At 39.4% G+C, this 24559-nt stretch overlaps 1 long non-coding RNA gene across 1 annotated transcript; it reads left to right on the top strand.

The window, feature by feature from the left end:
* The first annotated feature begins 8166 nt into the window (after positions 1–8166).
* LOC109280447 (uncharacterized) lies at positions 8167–23826 on the top strand. The gene is made up of 2 exons (XR_002086767.2): positions 8167–10326; positions 21584–23826. It is a non-coding gene; the product is annotated as an uncharacterized LOC109280447 (long non-coding RNA).
* Positions 23827–24559: the final 733 nt, after the last annotated feature.

A 24559-nucleotide genomic window follows, 5' to 3' on the forward strand; every position in this document is an offset into this window, starting at 1 on the left:
GGGGTCTCTGGCTCAGCCCTGTCTACTGGCTCAGTAGCCTGAGCACCTTCTAGCTCCCTGGACTCAACCTTTTGCTATGGGTTGGAGGCCTGGTCCGCCTCATACAGCACTGGGCTAGGTCCGTTACCAGACCCTCCGTGCAGCACCTCCTGCACTGAGCTCCCAGCCTTATGCTGGGTGTTGGGGACCTAAGCCGCCCAAGTGTTCCAAAGTTCCTGCTCCATGCACCAGCCTGTGCACTGTGTCTCTGGCCACAAACCAGAGGCTGCAGACCTGAGCTGCCTCACACAGCTCCCAGGGTCTGAATGCCATGTGCCATGCTGTGCACTGAGAGCCTAGCTGCTGAAGCCCTCCACCATTCCCTGCCAATGGAAGTTTTCAGAGGTGCTTCCAGGCTACTGCTTTGCCCTGCAGAGCAGCTCTTCTCAGCTCTCCTAAGCCCCACTCTTCTCTATCCCAGATGTGCCTCCCTCATGCTGGGCATGCAGCTCCATTTATACTCTTCAGAGCTCTGCCCCTGAAGTCTTCCAGACCTGACAGTGTTGCAGTCTACAATCAGGTCCAGGGGGAGCTCCTCTCCCCCTCCCCTGAGGAAAGGGGTGTGACTTAACTCCTCTTGCTGCCTCCTGATTGGTGGATGGGCTCCACCATTCAAAACAACAAAATCCCAAGCCTGGAACTCAACCCAAGCTCCAAAAGCCAAGACTGCTACACAGTTTAGGAAGCAGCCTAGAGCACTGGCATGCTGGAAGCACGTCATTTTGGAGCACAGTAAGTCTATCGTGTAGACATGGCTTTAGCTGCACATGCTCAAGCTACTCAAGAGAAATTGTTAGACTTGTTTTCCTGCCACAAAAAGACAGATGCTGGTCTGTAAGTCCACTAATACTCTGATCGTCATTGTGGATGGGATGCATCCAAGGCTGAGAGAGAGATGTTGGAGTGGTAAAGGATATCCAGTGCAAATGATCATATTAACATATTGGAAGGTCATAAATATAAAACCTCTGAAGACTGGTGAATGACAGAGCCATGAATGTCCAGCATAATATGCAAAAGCTAGAGGCTATTTTGATCATTGTAAAGAGGTGGCAACACTGACCAGCAGGTATTAATTTCCTATTAAGATAAGGTTCTCTACTGCTACTCTGATAGTTAGAGCACAGAAAGACACACCGGGGGGAAAAAAAAACAACCCAATAGCCTTCCCACTCTCCCCAAATTTCTCTCTCATTATATATAGAAGACATGAATTTTTTTCATGAGTTTTCTTTGAGTTGATAGATCTTCAGACTGCACACAAGCAAAATCTCCTGGTACATGCATCTCCACTAAGATTTTACTTTTGTATTTCTAAATCACAATCATTCTGACACTAAAGCCAATGTAACTTTTTCTCATTCTGGCTGTGGCTGCTGCAGATCAAAATTCATATCTTAAAATAAAAGTGGAAAGGAATAAATCTGCTCCTCATTCCAGGCCTTTTTCTGCACATGCAAGTGAAACAAAAATTTATAACTTACAAGATAAAAGCTTTTAAAAAATTCAGAGCTCATGAAAAGATTGTTACTGTAGCGGTCAGTGATGACCATCAGACTTATGGAAAAACTTTATTACCACAGTCTCAGTGGCAAAAAAGTGCCGTATTCAAGGCCATCCAAACCTTAGGATAAATGCATGGGATATATTTTATACATCACTGAATTTTCTTCACAAAGTAGCCTGTAAAAGGCCAGATTTATCAACATAAAAAGAGCTCCAGTTCATGCCAATATCTCATTAATGATATAATACAAAAACCAGTAGAGAGACAGAATAAAATAAGCGAGCCAAAAAGTGTTTCTATTTTTGCAGTGTTTCTTGGGAGGATTTTATTTGGTTGGTTTATGGGTTTGTTTTCTTAACTTGCTTATGTCACCATCAGTAAAGGACATGTGTACTTAAAAGAGGCAGTGCAGAGATTTAGGTGTCTCAGAATGGGCCTCAAACCAGAAATCATGCTAGGCAGTGAAATGGAGCTGCCTAAACTAGCAAACATAATGCTGAAAGTGTGTCTGTAATGTCTGAGATCTAAGTGCTTCAGAACTGCCTCCATTTATGCTGGATCCACAACCCAGAATCCTCTGCCAAGGGTAGGCATCTATAATCTTTCTTTCAAATAAATAATCAGGACTCACTTTCTTTTAAGACATAGCCAAATGAGGAGGAAATGTGAATGTTTGGTTGGGGGTGGAGGGGGGGGGGGGAAGAGAACAGAGGCCAAGGGAGATGCCTGTTGTTGTGATACTTATGTTTTAGCTAGTATCCTACTTGGAAAAAAAAAAAAGACTTGTATTTGCCTCATTCTTATCCCTCAACTTGAGAGAACACCTACATCTTCAACATCTCAGGAGAATGCTTTAACCACTAGGCAATAGACTATGTTGGGTGTGGTCACTCTCTACCCCTCCCGTTGAAGCTTGTTCAAGGTGCATTTTGTCAAAGACAGTTTATGTAAAGGGGCAGTCCTGGTTTACTGTCCTTGATTGCAGCCCTGTTTCTATATATTTCCAAAAGCTGTTTAATTTAAACTATAGAACGAGTCAGAAATAGGGGACCCCACTTCCTAGCCTATACTCTAGTGTTTACTTCCTTTTGCTAGTAGATGGAAAATGTGGGTTTGAATCTTGTAATGCTAATGAAAGACAGTTGCCAGTGACTGTATAGGTGAGCTAAGTGCTTTAAATCCAAGTTATGACATAAAATATAGGCACCAGCACCACCTTCCTTCTAAAAAGAAAGCACTAACTGGAACTTGATTTTATAGGGATCTCCATTGTGTGGGCTCTGAGAACACCTACCAAATCAGACACCTGAGAGTATTTAAGTGAGGGATTGCATAGTTTTAGGGATCTAATTGTGCCCAGGTAGTTGCTGTCTAAGGTGCTCTGACTGGGATATCTCTGGGAATAGCCAGAAATCAAGGTACCTTGAGAACTTTAAGGTAAAAAAAAGCAAGATGTCATGGAATTTATGTGTATTCAGGATGCGGCAATAGCTGAAGAGTTTGGTATTTCAATTCTGGGAATTTTGAGATGTGTTCATGTAACACAGCACAAGTTTTGGGTCCCGTTACAGTCCAGGTTGTCCCGCCAGACCACAGCCCATGGAGAAACTTACCATCAGACCCTGGGACAGTGGCACAATTCCTGGAGCTGTGCAGCTAGCAACCTGAGGATGAACTATTTCCCCTTCAGTCTGTTTGGGTTGCATGGGGCCATGTGTGACCATAGCCTGTTCCTATTGGCCGGTGGGAGTTTCCACCGGCCAATAGGACCATGGGCACAAGAGAAGGGGAAGCACAAAAGGAGCTGAGTACATGCAAGCCATGCAGAGGCAAAGATACAATGCTGGGAGCTGGAATGGTAAGCTGGAGCTGGGGACAAAGCAGGACCAGGGGAGGACAATCACCTCCACAAGAGAAATGGCATAGAGAACCGCAGGAGAGGGAGAGAGCTACCCTGACTGGTGAGTTAAAAAAAAATTCAAAAGTGTTCAGTCACAGGGATGATAGATTTGGTTAATTGGTCAGGGAACCACTGAGTGCAGTGACCCATCTGTGGTAGATTTACGGAGGAATAGGATCACGATAGCTCCCCTATTGTTGAAATATAAATAAGGATTAAGGGATGACCAACAAGTTGATTAATGAAATAAAAGAAATGATTAATTGAATGCTGATAAATTTGTTAATTGATGGAAAGTAAATAAGGATTAATTAAGTGATATGTACTAATTGATGGAATATAAATAAGGATCCATTGAAAGAGGAAAAACTTGTTAACTGATAAGAGAACAAGAAGATTAATTGAATGATGGTAAACACATCCAGTGGCATAATATAAATAAGGACCAAATTATTAGGTGGACTAGTGACAAAACACTTACTAACAAGGGAATTAAAAGATAATTAATGGGTGGCATGAGGTGGCAAGGATTGGATTACTAACTGCTCATTTTTTTGGCAACAGACCAGAATGACAGGTCAGCAGCTAAGAACCACACCATGCTTAATGTGAGGATGAAACACTGAAGGAGATCAGGGGCCTGTGCCCAGATAAGTGTGGTAAAGGCAGGCTGTAGACAGTGGAGCCCTGTGAAGAAAGATCTTGCTTTAATTCCTACCACTAACAGTACCACACACCTCACCTCCCTTCTTCTCTTTCTTTCCTTTTGAACATTAAGGTGTGGCAGACAAGTAATAAAAGAGACCAAAGTGGCGGAGTAAGCATATGAGTTGAGACGTCTCCAGGATACAAGCTCCCACAGTTTGGTATTTCAGATCTGACATAGTCACCTACATTCCACATAAGTCTATTAAAGGATCTAGTCCTAAATACTTACATAATGAGGGAAGTGCTGGACAAAAAGAATCCCTGATTTATTCCAGGAATTAATGTGATTTTTGCTAGTTACATTTTATATGCTGGATCTATTGAGAGTTAAATATTTTATGCTCATAATGTATTGTAAAGGAATGTAATTTTTCAGGTTTTACTTGTCTAGAATGAAATCAGTTTAACTGGTATGTAGAATGAAAAGCTGTTATTCGGATGCATAGGTCTTCCTTCTTTATTGCCTCACTTTGCACATAGGGGCAAGACTTACCAGGGGCGTAAGACACATCTGGCCATGCGTAGCCTGTGACAGACAGGTTCTGTGCACTGCATGTAACACACAGGGCCAGGGCCAGGGCCAGGGCATGCTGCATGTTGTGTGTGGGGCTGGTTAGAGACCCATAGGCAGCATTACGGACCAGAGTATAAGGCTCTGCAGGTTAGATAGTTGAGCTCTCTGGTCTAGACCTTGTCAATTATTCACAAGCAAGCATAGTACTGTTGTACAGCATTATTCACTGATGCAAGCTGACAATCAGCTGGTCCTATACTATTTAACCACTGCCCATGAGAAGTCCAGTAAGCTGAGGTTTCTTCTTAACTTCTTTTTTGCCTTGATTTGCTTAGTCTTGGTCAAATGGACTTAATAAATGATTCCACATTATAAAATACATCAGTAAATACATTATAGTACTTTAATCCTGATTTACTACATTAATTTTGACAACTTTGATTTTAAAATGTGGCTGAATTTAGTCATCTGAACTTGTAAACTCAGAAGTGGTACATTAGTTCATTTTTGGCACCTCTTTCTATTTACACATTCACACAATGATGGTGTGCCTTAGGGGAGAAATTTTTCAACTTAGCTGTGGTTTCTGGAATTCATACTTAAGAACAGTGTGCCCAAGTTCCTTCTCAGAGCTGTTCAGTGCCTGCTTTAAGTGGTGTTACTCCTGACTTACAACAACTATGTCACACTAGTCAAGCCTATGAAATGGCCAAATTCTACATATATTTAAACCCTCTGCAATACTAAAATTTTTGCTTAAAAATGCAGAATTTAACCCCTCATATATTGAAGAATTCTGGTGCCAAGAAAAAGTCATCTGAAAGATGTGTGCACACCTGTGATACCACTATAAGCATTAATCCTCTCTCTATATTTCCAGTTGCTCCCCACAGGAATGTTGAAGTCTGTCTCATAATAATAATTCTTATACAAGTCAAAGTCTACATATAATTATGCTGTGAACTCCAATGACCAGGTAAAGTTACTATAGATTTTTTTACCAGCATGAGTAAGAACACAATTTATACCTGCCCTTAAAAGAAAAGGTCATAGAATAGTTTTGGCAGAAAAGAAAAAAAAAATGACTTTACTTGTCCTATTCCAAAATGCCTAGAGACTGGATCAGTAATTAATCTAATGAACTAAAGCAATTACGCTTAATATGGAAGTAATTTTCCTGTGGACAAGGTTGATGATATTAACAACAAAAATGGATTTGGGTTCCTTTTATTCCAGTGGCAAGATTAAGTGGCTTGGTTTTAGATTGCCTTTGTTGTTATAGTACCCCTTCTTCTTTCCTCCCCACTTCCCTATTTTCCTCATTTAAATCCGTGCTTTCTATTTAAAACCCCTGCTCCCTGCAAGTCAATTCATAGTATCTGAGGAAGAAACCTGGCTTACAGAAGCTTCTCTCTCCCCTGCCTTCTGCCAAAGTCATTAGAGTTAGACTGGACTTGTATCTGCCTCTTGCACCACTTTAAGTTCTGTTCTTGATGTTGAGAAGACACTGTGTGTTTGTGAATTAGATCAATACTGCACTATGAGCACTCTCTGCCAGCTTTTAGATTAACACCAACTACCCATATCATGTCCCCAATAAATTAAATATATACACCATGAACAATACAAAGCTACATGGAACAAGAAGTCCCAGCAGAATAACACCCCAAACAATCTGCCATTCCTTCCCTAGATATTCAGACATGATTAACTTTCTTTTTATCTTATTTTTGTTTTTAAAATATCACAATCTGTGTGTGTACTGATAGGAATGCCTTTGCATTTAGCTAATTAAGACAGTCTCAAAGGCAAGAACACCAATGAATAACTCAAAAATAACTGTTCATTAATCAAACAGTGCTGCCTGAAAGCACACTAGTATTCCTAGTCCTAACCCACTTGGGATCAGCCTGGTGAGAAAAGATTGTAAATCAGAAAGATGCTAGAAGGCAGTGCACAACTCTTAGATATCATTATTTAATTAAGTGTGATGCACTGTAATATATTGAGTTATTCTGCAGACAAAATACTTTGCAAGACTTGCCTATGAACGAGCAGAAAACAAGCTTGTAACAAGGTACCTGCACCTAACTTATAACAACAGGAATCTCTCGGTGAGAAGGCAGCTGCATGTTTGCAGTGGCGATGCTTAAGGGGTGCATGGAGGCACACGTGAACCCCTGAGAGCGCCGGTGCACCCCCTGACTGGCCACGCTTAGTGCTTAGGCGATGGGCAGCGGGGGCAGGCCGCAGCGCCAGTGCCCCTCCTACAAGTGCTGACTGGGGAGAGGAGCACCATTGCACTTCCAGAAGCAGCCACAGCCACTCCCGGAAGCGGCCACAGAAATTGGCTGGAGCGATCAGCCGCAGTCAGGATTGGCCCCTGGGGAAACCCCCTCCTCCGCAGTCAGCGGGATCGGCTGCTGACTGGTCACTGGGGGGACATGTGCTCCCCCTAAGGTGGCACCAGTCATCCATGCATGTTTGTATGGTTTCTTGATGACCTATTAGTGAAAGGCAACCAAGAATCTGATTAATGTGAATTTCATGTATTTTGAAATAACAACATATTATTTTAAATATTGCTATGTATTAGTTAAGCGGGAATATAACCAGTGAAATCAATAGGTCTGGTTTCCTCCCCTAAAGGCTAGATCCAGTGAGAGCAGACTTTAGGGGCACCTACACATGTGCTTTGGGCTGGGGGGCAAGCTTTAGTTAAAGCACACCCATCACCATTTTGAAACATAGGGAGGCTGAATAAACAAGATGCTGAGGCATGTTGGAGCATTCCAATTAGGACGTTTCAGCAGACTCAATTAATCGAGTCTGCTCCGACACATTCTAATCTGTACATGTCAGAGCACGTGTAGAAAGCAGATTTCTAAGTCCAAAATCACACTCTAGGGATTTCACTCTGCTTCCTTTTCAACCTGAACATTCCCCTGTACCTAAATTCTGCTTCTAAGAAAGTGCCAAACTGCCCCACCTGAACACCTAGGTGTTTATTTCCCATGTAAATACTATGATTGTCCAGAAACTACACAAAGCAGTATCAAAATTTCCCCAAGGGACTCAATATGACAGATGGGCTCAGAGCACTCTCACATCAGGCCCTACAGACAATTCATTTGCAAATACACTATTTTTAACATGCCATCAATGGAGGAGGAAAAGGAGACAGTGTTGCTCATACATAGCTTCACTAATAGATTAGTGTTTGCAGCAGCCACCCAGGAGATCCTGGGTTCAATGCTAACCTCAAAGAGATTTAAAAAAACCCATCTCCCACCTCTTAGGAGAATGCTCCAAACACCAAGGAGTGTGGACTTAAGCACCTAAGAGCAATCTTCCCCCAAAATGGTTAATTTAAAAATGTGGATAAGTCTTCATCCTCCTTTATGCTTTTGCATGACATTATCTTAAGGGTAAGAAAGTTTATTACCAAATGTAGATGAATTAGTAGATTTTCAAAGAATTTAATAGGATGGAAAAGAATTGGACTGAGGCGCATGCACACACACACACACACATACATATACATATATACACTTTTAACATTTATGTTATATACACACACACACACCAATTTTCACCCAGTTGGTGAAATAGGATCTGACTGTAGTGTTCATTTGTGAGCCTGGATTCCACTCTTGGGACTTTCTGAAACTCTCCCTCAGGTACCTAAATAAATGTTTTGAATCTGGCCACAACAATCTTAAAGATAGGTGTTGCAGCTCTTACTTTGTAGACTTCTACTGAATCTAACCTCAAGTCTAAAACCGCATTACATAACCCCCCCAGGCCACCTTTTGCCTAAGTTTAGAAATTCCTTAATTCCTTGGGTACCTACATTTTCTGTCTTAAAATCTCGCACTTAGTGTTGCATTTGTGTACATGCTTAGAACCACTCATGTCTTAGCAGCTCTGTGCCTAGTTCATACCAAAACCTGATCACAACTTAGAAGAGAGGAATTCATCCTCTTAGGTCCCCTGATGGGCTCAGTCCTATAGCTGTACTTAGACATGCTCAACACACAAACAGGTTCCCCACAAAATGCATTGATAGCGCTTTCTTTTAATAACAGCTGGTACCAGTGGCTCCCTTTTATAATCATAGACTACAAGTACATCACTCCCCTAAGAGGCAAGATACCCTGGTTTCATTCTCCCCTCTGCCTTCAGGAGTTCAAACTCACCCACAACCCACTAGTTTATAGATCATTCCAGGAAGGAACACTCTGAATACTTCCTGTTGAAGCTGAGTCACTGTACAGAGAAGAATTAGCATTCATTGGCCCAGAGAAAGGATGTTGACACAAATTACAATTTGGGCATGCTAAATCAATGCAATGTTATAAAGTATTAAAGTTGGAACATGCTCTGACAGGTGGCACATTAAGGGTTAATACCACCTCAGGCCTAATATCATAGAGAAGTGAAATAGGACTGGACAGGACCTCAAGAGGTCATCTAGTCCAATGCCCTTCCTGAGGCAGGATCATCCCTAGTCAAACCAACCTATACAAATCCAACTTTTTAGCAGAACTACACATAAATCCTGACAAAATCCAGAACATAACCCATAACCTGCCACAGATAAAGCAGGGGGATCATGGCAGCCAATGTCCTGCTACTACAAAGTCTGTTAATATGATGTACATTCAAGAGATCCCCAGAAGAGGACCACATCTTTTGGTACAGAGGAAGGTAAAAACTCCTGCAGTCTAGAACAATCTAACCACTGCTTCCCAATCCCAATGATGGTGATCAATCAGACCCTCAGGGGAGGGGCAAACCCCTCTAGCCAGGAACCTATGGCTTTAAGTTCCAGCAGGAGCACTGGCATACCCAAGTCAAAATCCTCACCCTTGGCTGCAGCCAACACATAATGCCTGAGGAAGGCTTTAAGAAAGAGCAAAATAACCCTGACATGTATGTGACAGCCAGAACCAGAGGGGTTAAATCAAAAAATATATGCTCTTGGAAGCATCTGGTAATTGTCTAAGCAGTTAAGATTAACTAATGCAAAGCTTGTAAGTTTGCAACCTGCGAGTGGAATTTGTCTGTCACAATTTAACCAAAGTGTTGAACCTACTGTGTGCCCTGATCATGGGACCACTGAGCCCCCAAAATAAGCAGAGCTACAAGATTAGCTGATCTAACAGGTTTTTTAAAGGTCAAACCATAACAAGACCTGACCACCTGATATAATCAGCACATTCCAAGGAATCCAGGAATAAAAAAACTAAGGAGTTGAGCTTAGGTAGGTAATGCTAATTTCAAACCTCAAAGTAATGTGGTGTAATTTGCTTATTGTGTGAACCTGAGTTTGGGCAATAACCTTTCATGATAATTTCTAACACCTTTTGATCCCAAAGGGTAACAGCTATAGGGGAAGATTGTGAGTGGCTGTAAAGCTAACAGATTAGCATAAAATAAGGTATAAAGAAGCACATATGTCAGGTGACCAGCGTGAAAGACCATCGCTGTACCAAGCCTGGACTGCGGACTCCCAGTGTGAGTGAGGACCGGATCCTGACCAAGGGATCTTCCCGGTGACCCCTTGGACAGCGGGGATCAGGGACACCCAACTTCGCTGGAACAACTTGGCGTGCGCCTGGCATAGAGGAACTGCCGATAAGTTGCCAGCCCCATGTGGGAACTCTATCATTCTATCTGTTGTTATCATTCACTATTAGCTCTTTATTACTGTACTATTTGTTTGTCACATTAACCTTTCTGTTAACTGTTGTATGCTAAGCTATAAGTAAATTTGCCTTTACTTCACTCCTGACTTTCCTCCTCGATCCTGAACCCAGCAGCCTCATGGCTGATACACTCACAGCACCTAGCCAGCCTGTGACACGTAGCAGGAAGGAGGGAAAAATTTCTTCCTGGCCCCATGTGGCAACAAGCAAAGCCCAGAAGCATGGGAAACACCTATAGAAAAAATATAGGAATAGCTATGACTGGATCATCCTTGTTCAGCAGCTGTCCAACCTCTTAGATTATAGATTTATAGATTGTAAGGGGCTGGAAGGGACCTTGCAAAATCATCAGGGCCAGCCCCCTGCACTAGGTAGGAAAGACAACTGGGGTCAGGTGAGCCCAGCAAGGTGACCGTACAGTCTCCTCTTGAAGAGTAGGTGATTGCACTACCTCTGGAGGGATCTTATTCCACAGTCTGGACACCTTAACTGTGAAGAAGTTTTTCTTAGTCTTAAGCCTGAAACAGTCTTCCAGGAGTTTGCGGCCTTTACTTCTGGTTTTCCCCAAGGGCACCCTGGTAAACAGTTGTTCACCAAGCTTTTGATGTATTCCCCTGATATAGCAGTAGGCTGCTACCAAGTCCCCACTCATCCTTCTTTTTTTTAGGCTGAAGAGACCCAAGTCCCTCAGCCTTTCCTCATATCACTTGCCTTGCAAGTCTCTGATCTGTTCTTCTTGAACACCTCCAGAGATGGAGAGAGCACTACTTCCCTAGGCAGTCTATTCTACTGCCTCACAGTTTTAAGAGAGTATCCAATCTAAACTTACTTTGTTACAACTGTAAGACAGTGATTCATGTCCTACTTTCTGCAGCAAGAGATCTGCACAGCTCTGACTTGCTGCTAGGTGGCTGGCAAGTAGGAGCATAGCTAGGAGCTGCCAAGTCTGCCTCATGGCTCTCCACTTTCTGCAGTAAGCCATAAGTGGACTGAGTGTTTTCCCTTTAATATCTGAGCAGATAAAAGGGGAAAAGAGCAAGGAGTATCAGGGTGCGGGGAATGACAGTGCTTAGAACTAATCTGTGCATCCAGTATGGCTTACTGTTTTATACAACTAATGAGAGACTGTACACAGTACCTATCAAGTCATAGGTCTTCTGGCTTTACTACTTTCCTCGTCAAGCAATTCAGATACACCTTGAATCTGACCTGCAACAGCCTCTGCTATTTTAGTCCTGAGCCTAACACTCTCCAACTTTCCATACATCCAGGGCAGTACTACTTTCAAGGACACATCATCCACATCAGGGTAGGGAGGGGGCAGCTCTGGGAGCTATGCATCTGGGGATGCCGGAGGTCCACAAATTGTTTCTATTGGTCCCATGGGGGTAGACTGATATTACTGTAACATCAGCAGAATAACATGAGGTGGAGATATTCCTTGCCTAAAGAGGCATAAGTTTGAGGGGCTCAGAGGGCTCTTGTTTTTTCATGCCTTAACACAGACACTCCTGTCTTAAGCTCATTTAATATATGGGAAGGTTAATATCACACCCAAAGAGGACACAAGAGGAAATTTAAATTCTGTAGCCTAAGGGCCTTGTCACATGTCAATTGCAAATCACTGGATTTTTAAACCCAACACATGCTAAACTTCTGCAACATACATCTTCTTGTGTTTTAACTGCACTGTATTAACACAGTGTTAAGTTGAATCTGTGACACTCCTCTGAGTTACACATTCACTTGAGAGGGGAAGTCTAGGGTTGAGCTCACTGTTCCCAGGCCTGCTCTCTATTTTACTGAGTAACCATTTCATGCAAAATGAACGAATAGTCCTGGAAAACCAGGCAGAGAAGGGAACCAAACTGAGTTTCCCATTTCATGGGCAATTGCTCTAACCATTATATTATTATGTAAAATGCAGAGGCGCTAACAGTGCCACCCTTACCTTATTATTCTCTTCTTTCTCCTCAGAGTGCACTTGAAAATAAAGAGTAAGGTCTGATTAGTTTCTTGAAAATATATGTAGACCTACCTTCAAGAGCAGGTGTGAAATTCAAGATCCCAAGTGAATGGAGGAACCTCCTTATCACAATGCCCAAGGGGTAGGATTCAGTTATCACTCAGTGTTTGCTAACTCTCCTCATGTTCTGTATCATGACCTTAGGTGCCTAACATAATGGTCTGGATTCCACTTTGGAATCATGTGTGTAAAAATTGGATGTTGTAGGCAAAACTGACCAAGATTATCCTTCACTCTTTCTATTGAAGATGTCTTACATGAAGAAAGGAATAAGATTCATTGGAACAAAAAGAGAAAAACTGCTAATTTTTTAGGTACTTAACTTTGGCAAGACCCATCTTTAAGGTACCTAAGGTACCTTTCTGAGAACTAGCCCAGAGGGATTCTTGTGGCATAAAACAATTCATGAAAAAAATCAAATTTTTGCCCGATTGTGCCATCTGTGCCAGTAGCTGATAAGTATAGGAGCTGCTCTATTCCACACACAGATTCCCTTAAACACGGATACTACTCGGTATGCTATCATACTTTCAAGCAACACAAACAGCTGCCACTCACCAGGGGATCTGGCCCATTATATTTAGGCTTTCTAGCTTTCTTATGACAAAATTGTCCCAATAGAACATGTAATTGGTTATTATCACTGGAAGCAAATAACTCTTTCCCCATCACTGGGCATACTTAGCAAAACAGAAATGTCAGGATGTTCTGGACAACTGTGATATAATGGTTTCTGCAAAGTTCATTTCTGTGCTTCTTCAAAGCTATCTGCTCCCAACCTGTCAGGGAAATAATTAAGGCACACCACTGGTAAAGAAAAGAACTATTAAGAGCATTGAAAAGTAATTGTTCATTAATCAAAGCCTGCTCCCCTTTAACAAAATCCAAAAGTTGATGCCATAATTGGAGAACCAAACCCATGTGTTACGCAGTGCTGCCTTACCAATCATTAATCAGTATCTCAGTTTTCTTGTTTGGCACGACTGAACAAGACAAATAGCAATCACCAGCATTGCAAACCTCTATCATTGGAGCATGATGGAGTTCTTCCCCCTTTTTCTAATATTAAATACCTCTCGCATCCCTGCCCTTCTGCCTTGTGTCATTAAAATGCAAATTTTGAGATAAATGGCTGCTCTAAAGCTATTTATTAGATAGGTAGAAAAAATGTTATTGCCAAGAAATTCAAATGTGGGATTAACTAATTTTTTTAAATATTGTGTTGCATTATTATGCAATGAAGTTTTTGCATTTCGGTAATACTTTTTATTCACTGATCTCATTATTCTTTGCAAACATTCAGTGCCTGATCCACAGATATTCCAAGACCCTGCATCAACAAGTATTGTGGGTGCTTAGTATCTTGCATCAGACCCATAAATAATAAATGTTCATAAGATTATACTGTGGATTAAAAATATATAGGAATAATTTTGCTTACCAATGACATTCAACCAATTCTCAAGTACGATGTTTATGTTTAACAGGACAGAACAACAGTATTCAACACAGAAGTCACAAAATAAAGGAAAATGTTCTTTCAAAATGAAAATATAGAGGGAATTTAAATAGGTCTTACCTTCCCTAGAAGTGAGAATAATGCATTTAGTCTTACGAAAACAGGTGGGATAGTCTTTACGGAATGTGGAAGTAGGTATCTATTTTAAAGAACCAATGTAAAAAGTTAATAGATTTTTTTTTTTGCTCTAAATTTTTTAATCCTTTTTAGGCATCAAGAATTCTATATACTAAGCACCATATGATAGTAAGGAGTTAGTAAAACAGACCAGACTAAGTTGTTTTACTTGGAACCAATCTGTCGATACTATGTACATGAGACATAAAATGAAAATATAATGTCTATATTAATTTGGTGTTTACAATTTGTCTCTGGTATAATTTATTCTTTTCTCTCATGAATTTTTATTTATAGAGAAACAATTTTTCCCTAGACAGATGTTACATACTTCAACCATTTACTACAGCTGAAATACAGCTAGGGTTAACAAAAAAGTATAGAAAGCCGATTTGTTTCATTTTATTTTTCTTTTTGTTGCTCTAAAAGACATTGACATTATATCCTGCCAGCTTCTGGCAATTATTGTTGCAAATTTGGGAGAACTGGGGATACTGATTCCATACCACAGACATAGCAATAATTAATTAATAACTGTAAGTGTGAATAAAGTAATGAAGTTGTTTAAGGAAGTGTTTCAAAAAATGATTTATTAGGAAAGGTATTTTGTTTCATTTAATTTGCAGATGTAAATGGCTAGTTAACACAACTTCCTCTAGGAATTGGTTATCACTACACAATACTAATGAACATCATGGTCATGCCTAGTTTAGGAGCATAACAACAAAATAACAACATAATCCCAAAATAGGCTGGCCATAGAAAAATTAATTCAATGGCAATTGATTACTGATGATTAACACCATAATTTCATCCTGTAAATCATATGCAAGTAACATAGTTTCTGTGGAGAAAAAATAATCAAGGGAACCAGAAATCAGCATTTCATTCCATTACTTGAGTATATTTACTGTTCCCTTTCTGGAAAGTACTAAGCTTGTCCAAAGACTGAATCTACTTTGCCCCCGTGAAAGCCATGGCATTCTCTAGCTCACTACCCATAAGGACTCTAGCCCTGTGATGCCATAGGGTACAAGTTATATTCTTTGAATGCTGCATGCCAAGTTTTAATACTTTTTTTTTAATTATCAGTATTGATAGAATCAGCACAGTTGAACCCCTGGGTGGGTGTGTAACACCCACTGATTTCAGTAGGAGTTACACCATAGACAGATATCTTAAAATCCCACTAAATATCCATCTGCATCTTTAGGTACCAAAATACCTTTAAAAATTCTTGCTTTTGATATCATGGTGCATTATTTACTCCATCTATAAAAAGCCATAATGTCGTTCCTTTAAAAGAGATTGTATCATTAATTTACTGACACAGCTGTTATGTTCATTTTTATATTGTAACAAATACTAAGAACCAGCTAAATGTCTCCAGTGCATTGTGCTTGCTTTGTCTTTAATCTACATTGTCCTTGCCATATTTTAATTTTTCTCTTACTTCTATGGGAAGCACTCTAGCCATTGCTTGAATTAATTTATATCCAATGTTTGAATTTTCTCTCATGTAGTAAGTCAAAAGTAATTTTAGTGAAGAAAGCAGTGTTATTAACAAATAAAAATGGACAAATCAGACCCTTGGTCTTCTCCAAAAGTCTTTTTCCTCTATTTTTTAGTAGAAACGTAACATGCTTGAATTCCTGGTTTATACTCTGAATTTTCAACCCTGAAGTCCTATCACAGACAAAATGAGTTTACCTTGATGGGAGTTTCCTTGTTTAGCAGTCCAAAATCAAGCTTCTAGTTTTATAATTTTATCTCCTAAACGTTGACCCTTCCAATAAAAAAAAATAGTAAAAGTTTAGGACAAGATAATTGTAATAATCTCTTTCATATCTGATAGATTACTTTCAAATCTGCCATCTTTAAAAATGAAGGCAACTTCTCTAACCTTACATCATAATAATACATAGTCTTGAGTTAGTATAGCATTTTTATGCGTTACCATCTCAAGATAATATCCTTCCTGTGGTGTCTTAAGTATTATTGCACATAACACTGCAGTGTAACAATTATCTTCCCAGTCATGCACCAGGAAGCTCTTCTGTTTCAACAGACCTAAAAACCATACTTTTAACATTAGTGAAGAATAAAACAAATCCACTGAAGTTGCTTTGGGAACATAACTGCTAATCCATTGCCACAGCATGTTTCTATTTTTCAAATTAACTGAATTCCCCCCACATCCTCCAGCAACATCCCTAAAACTTTTAGTAAATATTTCCACCACCTAGTTTAACTCAAGGCCAACTCTCGGCTGCTAGGAACAAGGTGTTGCCAACGGGAAGCACTCTTTTGAAAGAAAGAGTCACATGGGCAGAAATTGGCTGCCTGGCAATGTAAAGTTTTAAGTGACATACTGCATGACAGCTTCTTGGAACAAACAGAAGCTCTGACTGCTCCTGGTAACACTGGCAGACAGCAGAGCTCAGAAACACTTTCAGGCTGCAAAATGAATGAAGTGTTTGACTGACATTAGTATGTAGTAGGGGCATCAACTGCCCAATCAGTGTTGTAAAAAAGAAAGTTGAAGCCGTTGTTTTCTCAAACTCAATTGCTGGAAATAAGAATAAAAAGCAAAAGCATGAGACCAAGTCATGTGATTCTTCTTTTCCAGAGAGTTAGACTTACCACACAAAGGATAGAGAATGAAAATAAAAGTTGTATCCATCTGTGCTGAAAGAATTCAGACATCAGAATCGGCTGCTTTTCTGCTGCTGCTGTTTTTCTTTTTTTTAATTGCCATTATAATGTAGAAGTTTCTTCCTACCACATTGCCACACAGAATGATCCAAAACATTTGTTTGTCTCACCCTCAGCAACCTTTGCTAAACAGGGAATATTATCAAAGCACTGAAGTCCAACACACAAACATTTTTCCTCAGGATATGACACATTAGATTGTGTGAATTCTGTAAGTTAATGTCTCCCCAGGCTTGCATTATACTTTATATTTTTGTAGGAACAAAATGCACCTACAAATGCATCTACCTTTTTAAGTCAATAAACCTCTTCTATTTCCATTCCTTCATTATTTAAAAAAGAAAAACTGTGTATGGTAAATACAAGTATATGGATATGGATATGTTTTGAATGAAAGGCAGAGAGAGGAAGGGGAACTACTAGTTTATATTTCATAGGATGAATAAAATTGAAGTTACCTTTTAAATATACATTGCATTACTATAATATCTACTAATGACAAACACCTGCTGGAATGTGGGTTGCCTTTAAGAATTTCACGGTGGTAGTGAACATATAATTCAGATCCTCTTGTTCCAAAGCACAGGCTCTTATGCTTTGAACGATGAGATTCACCATTATCTATGAGCATTGCAGAGCACGAGATACAATGAAAACATGTTCCAATTTCCTTCAGCAGAGGGCAGTATTGCAAATACACTCATTCATCCGTTATGTTGTTTTACAAGAGTAAATAACTAAACATTGTCTGGGGTTTTCAGGCATGAGATTAATGTTATTAGTATCATTAGCAAATGAAATTGAAAATGGTCATGCTCCGTAGTCTTAACGGATACCTATATTGGCATTTTCTTTTCTTTTTATATGTAAAAAAAATAATCTTTTTTTTATAACACAGTAATAAAACTCACAGGAAAAACACATTGGAAAGGGTGCCCAGACAAACAATTGATACAGGCACACCAAGAATATAAGTATGATTATATTTTCCTTGTTTCCAAAACCTTCTGAATTCATTCTTGTAAGATTTCCCTATATTAGTAAAGTGGGGGGACAAGTTGTCGTTTGTGAACATAGTCTAGGTTCTTCATGTTGCAGTCAATTCATGTGTCCCCTGGAGTAAAACTAGTGAACTAGTTGGTTGCTAACTGCTGCCCCCTGGAAAATGCATTTAAAACATATATTTCTGAAGTAGATGTAGATATGTTATAGTACCAAGCGGAAAGAGCAAAGAGCTCCTAGTATCTCTAAATTTGGAAGCATTCTGTATTTTGTACCTCATGTTGGAGAAGTGTTAAGATTTTTATTTAGAATCTAGATGCACAATTATTTGAATTATCAACATTCATGAGAGTTTAAGTTGATTTTTTTTAGCCTACCTCCTGCTGCCATAATTAGAAACTAAATCTTTCTGAATAATGACATAATGTTTCCTTCACATTTTTACCAAACAAGTCTAGGTACAAACAGCGTCAGGAGCAACCAGCCTTTATTCTCCAGTGTTTTATAGCTATCAGACGTCTACAAAGTCATACAGTGGCAAAGAAGATCAGACAAAATAGTAGCATTTTACACCCACCTTGCAGGGATGTAACTTCATGCAAAACATATTTGGCACTGTAGAAACAAACCTGCTTGCAAGACTTAGCTCCTGCAGTGGCAAAGGAGGGGATGTATCCCTTTGGTATGTTCTTTTGGTGCAGAAGGGTGAATGCAAAGCATTTAAGTGTATGTTCCCAGACAAGTTTCAGAAGAGACAAGAACAGCAGGAAGGTTGCTGATGAGCTGCTCGAGCCTAGGGGCTGAGGAAACAACCTGGGCTGCATCTCCAGAGGTAGGGCTACTTTAAGAAGGGTATCTTTTCTTATAGTCCCTTGGAACTAGATCCCTTAATGGTAGGAAGGAGCTCCATCCACCTCTCTAAATCCAGGGCAAGTGGTAGATAGGATTGTGTTCTTAAGGCACATGCCATACAGGCATGCAATCCTGTCATGCTTAATGCAATTATTTGGGTGGAGTATGGAAAGCTGAAAATGTTGTGCAAATGTTGCAGTTTCCTACTTTGCACCTTATTCAAAGAAATCCGTCTCCACAGTTAGCATCAGTTCCTTGCTTCTTACCCCTGTTAAGTCAATAAATTAATCTTGTCAAGTCCTAATTATTCAACTCCAGTTGTGCCAACTTGCCCCTTCTTTTCCCACAGCTGTTTCCAGTTTTACACTTCCTTTTTTCACTCTTCATTTTCACCCTATTGTGCCCTGATTCCAGCCCCACTGCCACCCTGCATTTTCAATTCCTTTTCAACATAGGTTCCCACCAGGGATTCACCCCACTAGCTTTATTTCATCTCTCTCCTTTTCTTCTGACTCCTATCCTCCCTTAGAAGCATAGCACCCAGTATACCCACAGCCCTAGGGGCTTTACTTTCTCTGCCCAGTGTGACTATGGAGTTGCATCTTTATGGCCATTGCAGGTGGAAGGTCATACTCTAATCCCTAAAATTAAAGCCCCCACTTCCAAGTACACAACCTTTGTGGTTAGCAACCACTAATCATAAACAAAACTTGTCTACCTTTCATCCTAATTGGATGACTGAAGCAGCTGTTCAACTTCAGAAAGGATCACATACCCATTCATCTGTCAGACCCACAACTCTCTTCACCAATGCCTTCATTCTCTGTACCTTTCATTGAAACCACGACATTTTCAATTCCTGGGGGCTATTCATTCCACAGCTTCCATAACCCTTCACTGCCAAGTTTTGTACATTTTTCAATCACTGCAACTGGTGCTGAGGCAAGGAGACCGAAATCACCTGAAACCATAAGAGCTTTCCCCCTCCTCATGATTTCCCATATCTTCCTCCACTAGCAATCACCTGCACATACTCCTGGAACAAACCTCCAGGGAAGGTTGAGGGGGAGGAGAGGGGAGGGGAGAAGGAGATGTCTACAGCCATGCTAAGTTGAGTTCATGGGGAGCTGACACTCCAGCCCTAGCTTTGCTCCTGCCCAGAATCTAGTTAGTTTTCAGAGATCAGGCACTCTAATTTGTACAGCACCCATTTTGGTCTGATCCTTATTTTATTCACTACTAGTCTTTGCTCTTGGGAAATTTATGACTGGTTCTGGCATCTCACCCCAGTCTTCCTTTGTGAACACTGAAAAATAACTCATTTAATTTCTTAGCACTTTCTACTTTCTTTTGTCAATAAATTACTGCTGCCATCATACAGATGTCTCCTTCACTGACCTTTTGTTGCTTATAAATTTCTTATTATTTACCATAACCTTTTCTGCAACCTTCCTTTCATCCTTCACCTTTGCTTTTTTGTATTTTTATCCTCTCTTTGAGTCTTTTGCTTTTGTAATTTTTCCAGTCCTCCTCTCTAGTTGCTGCTTCATACCATTTATATATATAAGGCATATTATATATATAAAGAAATATTATATATATATATATATATATATATATGTACACATATATGTGTGTGTGTATATATACACACACACATATGTATATATATTATAAATAAATAATATAAAAGGCATATTATATATATAAATAATATAAATAAATAATATAAAAGTCATATATATATATATATTATTTGCTCAGCTCAACCATTTAACATTTCAGATCAGAGGAAGCAGTATGAAAATGAATAAAGGGAAAAATGTGTCTTAATTGTAACTTCAGTTACTGTAACTGTTTAGGAGCTCTTTTATATGTGATGCTACCAGTGTTGAATCCCAGTACAAGAGGCTTTAAACCAGTTTTCAACTATGATACAAGGGAAAATAGGATATGGTTTCCAATTGGGAGTGGAATGTAATGGATCTGATTCTGATCTCATTTACCCTGATATAAAGGTAAAGCTCTGCTTCTATCTGTACCTATAGCACAAAGTAAGCAAGAGTTAAACTTTTATGAAAATCTTAGTTCCATCTGATACGGATTAAACCTAGACTACAGAAGAATCAGAATCAGAATCAGTGTATTGCCCCACTTGGTCAATAACAAGTGTTAACCAGGGTACCCTTGCGTAGAACCTGGAGTAATGGCCACAAACTCCTGGAAGACCATTTCAGGCTAACTTCTTCACAGTTAGGGTGTTCAGACTGTGGAATAAGGTCCCTCCAGAGGTGGTGCAATCACCTACCCTGGAAATCTTCAAGAGGAGACTGGATAGTTGTCTTGCTGGGGTCACCTGCCTTGTTCAAGGGGCTGGACCCAAAAATCTTCCAAGGTCCCTTCCAGCCCCTTACAATCTATGAATTAGTAAGCAAACTATTCAACTCTGGCAGAGAGCTCTGAAGTAAAGGCAAATATAAAATATTGTAAAAAAATTAGTAACAAATATTTCTGATCCTAGTGAAACTTCTGTTACTTTAGCACAGCAAAGCACTGATCTCTATATTTCGGAGATTCACAGTTATATCCTAATTCACTTATCATTTGTTATATAGTTCTCTTTCTTCATTTATGGACATGTAGATTCTGTGATGTACTGATGCAGGACTTCACACTTCTTTCACACAACTCTGACAGAACTGTCACCCTGCAAAATGATTTCATTCCTTAATTCTTCCTTCTTTATATGTCAACATATCCTTCATGTCCTGGTTAATCTTCTGCACAATGTGATTCAGAGATAAGAAATGTTACAGGAAGAGTGGGCATATTAGAATTTTTCATTGAGACAGTCAACTTCTCTCTTAGGCTTGAAAAATGCATATGCACAATTCCTCTGTTTTTTATTTATATTCCTAACTTCTGCTCACAAATCACAGGTTTTGTTTCAGCCATATCATTTTTTCATTCTAGGTGCAAAACTGTCTTTGAAATCAATGTGACTGTGATAATCTCAATACAAACTGAAGTCTCAGGCAATTGAGAGGACCTGACATTTCCAGGATCGGGACTTTTACTTCAGATACATCATCTCTCACCAGCTGCCCACAAAATGCAATGGAAAAAAAAAACCAAAACATTGCACACCATGCAATGCAATGGGGAAAAAAAAAAAGCCAAAAGAAAATATAAAGGTAGCCAAGTCATCTAGCAAGCATTATACAGATTAGAAAAAAATGATGAAAAATGTAGGCAAACAATATGTCTTCCATAGGATTCTTTAAATATTTTCTTTTTTTTTTTTACATAAGACTAAATGTTTGTTTAGAAGCCTTCCTGCTTTCTGTCTTGTTGCAAGAAAACATACAGTCAGAGCCAGTAGCAAATAAATTAAACTTCACAATTGATAGAAATATACTTTTTCCAATCCACCTGAATAAAGCCACCCACTGGGGGAAAAAAGCTTTTATATTGGATACAAAAGCTCTCCAGGCAACAACTGCACCTTTTGATCTGCTCCACATACTTTTTGCTATTTAGTGGTTTCAGCTTAGTGCTATACAGAAAGGGAACAATGAACCTGAATATGATCTTAGACACACTAGCTCAGGAAGGATTAACTCTATTTAGATGTATACACTAAGACTAGTATAAAACTAGTACTAAAGAGATAAGGATTAGAACCAATATTTAAAATATGTATTCTTTAGGCCAGTATGTGTCTTTTTGCTGTGATTTCATATTCAGCTGGAACATAATTTTGCTTGAGTAGGGGCCTCTATATTATTCCTGCCAATAACCATGCTAATTTAAAATGAAAATACAAAATGCAGTTTTCATTAATAAAACAGTAGGCTCTTTGTCCTTCATCAGCTATATTGTTCTCCTTTGTCAGGGCTGACTGTTCAAGAATGCATATATTTAAAATGCTGGAGAAATGTTAATTGTTTAAACAACCACTGCAAGAAACAAGATACTAAATGGGATTTCTGTGTTTTTTCCCTTTTGCTTTAGGATCATACACACAAAATGTATGCATAGTAAATGAATAGGGCAAATTCAATGATAATGTGGTATGCAGCTTTCAGTATTTACTGCATTTTCAGTAAACACTGTGAACCATCTTTCTGATGCAAAATTGGAATCTATTATAGAGCAGAGTCAATAAAAGGGAAAGTATGCAGAGAAAAATGTGTTACTCTTCAATCACCACCTGCCCGGTTTACCTCATCACTTGCATGATCATGAGTATACTGAACAACTGTTCAGGTAGAAAGCAAATTTGCTCAAATTGAATGCTAAAAATATATTTAACCCCCCCCCCCCCGAAGCCTACAACAGAGGAAATGGAGAAAGATGATCCAGACTGCCAGAGAGCCTGAAGTCTGTGCCTAAATAAAATAAGTCAAAATAACAGATCAAATAAAAATCAAAACAGGTGCCAGTCACTAAAGTAGAAAGAGCTTCTACAAAAAAGGGATTGCTATGGTTCTAGCAGTCTCTTATACTCCACCAAACTCCCCCTTAATTACATTATAAGAAGGATGCCACCCTCTTCCCACCCAGTCTTCCATCACAGTTACAGAGCTCAGGATAACAATGCTAGGGGAAAAAAAGCTTTTAATTTCCCAAAACTGCATTGTCTACCTCACACAGTGGAGGTGAAGGAAGGGGTCAAAGTTGAAATGCAGCTCACTGTATCTCTTGGACTGTGGCTGAATTAATTTGATAGTACACCAACCAGATACACTAAAGAAAAAGTTACCATGAATAAGAATTTCAATTGAACATCAGAAATGCTCATTAAGAAAGCAAAACAATTGAAGAAGAGTCTCTGAAATAGCCTAGAGAACTTTTTTCATCAAGAGCAGTCATTGTTAGTACCCACATCCTTTTTTACCCCTTTACTTTCTTCATTCTGATTAAAATTCCCATGCTTTTCAAAGGGGAAGAAGGTCTTGGTCCTCAGATTAGCAGAATAGGATAAGGAAAGTGAGACACAAAAGTATTCAAGAATGTGCTCTTCCTGAATAAGGTAGTTTGTTTGCATATATTTGTACAAATCAGTGAGACTTGTTCCATGTTCCAAGATATTTCTCCACATCCAATGAAGATTACAGGTTTCCCTCGCTTTTTGTGGGTTCTGTATGTATGAATTCACTCTTATGCAATGCCCCTTTCTATACTAAAAAATTATTAAATGGGAGCCAAACTCACACATGCATTTGGTGTGGTGGAAACCTGCAGTCAGCTGCTTTGTGCAGTGCATTGTGGGAGTGGTGCACACCAAAATATAGTCTTCCATGTGGATCTGTGCTCCTTGCTCGTTGTCTATGACATGTGCTTCTGTAGTTACCACCCCCATTATGGTAACATTCACCACAACCCTGTGCTTGTGTGTACTGTCTGCTGTTGGTGAGTACCAAAATTGTCTTGTAAAAAAAGTAGAAATAGGTCTGGGGGTCAGTACAATTTAGGTCTTGAAATGTATCCCTGTTTGTTACATTGTAAAGTAGGTTCCCTTTATGCAAATTTGAGTTATGTGCCATTTTCCAGGAATGCATGTACAGCATAAAGCAAAGAAAACCTGTATAGCACTCTATTCTTTTTTAACCTGGACAACTTTTTATACCAGCTTATCTTCATTGCCACCACTGTTTTCAATATGTTATGGGGTAAATAAATGAAAAGTCAGATACCCCACATTTTGAATTTCAGACAAGTGCATAGGATTCCAGTCATGATACATCTACATTTAGATTTAACTCTGTTCTCTTTTACCCAAGCAAAAATCTTGGATTTCAGATATTCTTTGCAGCATTTTAGAAAATGACATTTGCGCAAGCCTGTACACATAGTTTCTTCTGGTGTTTTATTATAACTTTATGATGCATTGGTTCCAGCTATAACAAGTTTCTGTGCTGCTTGAGTCACAAAATTCCTGAAGCA

Source organism: Alligator mississippiensis, chromosome 2 (genome assembly GCF_030867095.1).
Source record: "Alligator mississippiensis isolate rAllMis1 chromosome 2, rAllMis1, whole genome shotgun sequence".
In the NCBI taxonomy this organism is placed as follows: Eukaryota; Metazoa; Chordata; order Crocodylia; family Alligatoridae; genus Alligator; species Alligator mississippiensis.